This window comes from Otolemur garnettii, unplaced genomic scaffold (assembly GCF_000181295.1).
Source record: "Otolemur garnettii isolate 467f Iridium unplaced genomic scaffold, OtoGar3 scaffold00129, whole genome shotgun sequence".
In the NCBI taxonomy this organism is placed as follows: Eukaryota; Metazoa; Chordata; class Mammalia; order Primates; family Galagidae; genus Otolemur; species Otolemur garnettii.
Genome location: NW_003852524.1, coordinates 5,785,924 through 5,787,005, shown reverse-complemented (window position 1 = coordinate 5,787,005; position 1,082 = coordinate 5,785,924).

Below are 1,082 nucleotides of genomic sequence, written 5' to 3'. Positions count from 1 at the left end.
TTAAGATGTCTTTATTTTTTTTCCAACCTTATCACTAGATTCAACTCCATGCCATTTTAAATCTCAAGAAATTATTTTGTGGGTATTAAAGGACCAATTATAACTTATTTTCCTCTTTTTTCTGGTAATGGCTTTATTGAGCTAAAATTCACATACCATACAATTCACCTATTTAAAGTTACTGTTCATGGTTTCTAGAATATTTGCAGAGTGGGGCAACCATTATCACAATCAATTTTTGAACATACTCACAACTGTGAAAAGCAACCCCATACTCTTTAGGAATCACTCCCCATTTTCCCCAAAGTCCCTGCAGACCTGGGCAACTACTAATAAACTTTGTGTTTTCTCTTTGGATCTGCCCATTTTGGATATTTCATACAACTGGAACCACTGTATGAAAAAATTAAACTTAAAATATGAAACTGTAAAACTACTAGAAGAGAGTGGACAGAAAATGCTTGAAGATACTGGCTTGGGAAAATATTTTATGAGGAGGACACCCCTGGGGAATTGAAGCAACACCAAAAATATGTTACTACGATCTGACATGGTAAAAATATGTTACTGGGATCTGATCAAGGTAGCTGTGCCCTGTAGAGCTAAGAGCATGGTAAGTAAAGCAAACAGGTAGCCTTTAGAGTGGGAGAAGATCTTTGCAGGTTATATTTCTGACAATGGTCTGATAACTAGAATCAACAGAGAACTCAAACAAATCAATAATTAAGAACAAACAACCCCATTTCTTAATGGGCAAGATATTTGAACAGAAACTTCTCTGGAGATGAATATAACTTTTTTTGTGATACTTTGCATGCTACTCAACAAAAGTAAGAAGAAAGTGAGATAACAGGGATTTTACAGCATCAAGAATTTGTATAAAGTACAGTAATCATGATGACATGATGATGTGGTTTTGACAAAAGAATATAAACACTTATTACTGGTACAGAATAAAGAAACAGACCCACACAGTGGTAGTCAACTGATCTTTGATAAAGGAACATAGGCAGTGTGATGGAAAATGGATGATCTTTTCAACAAATGGTGTTTGAACAATTGGATATGCAAAAAAAAAAAAA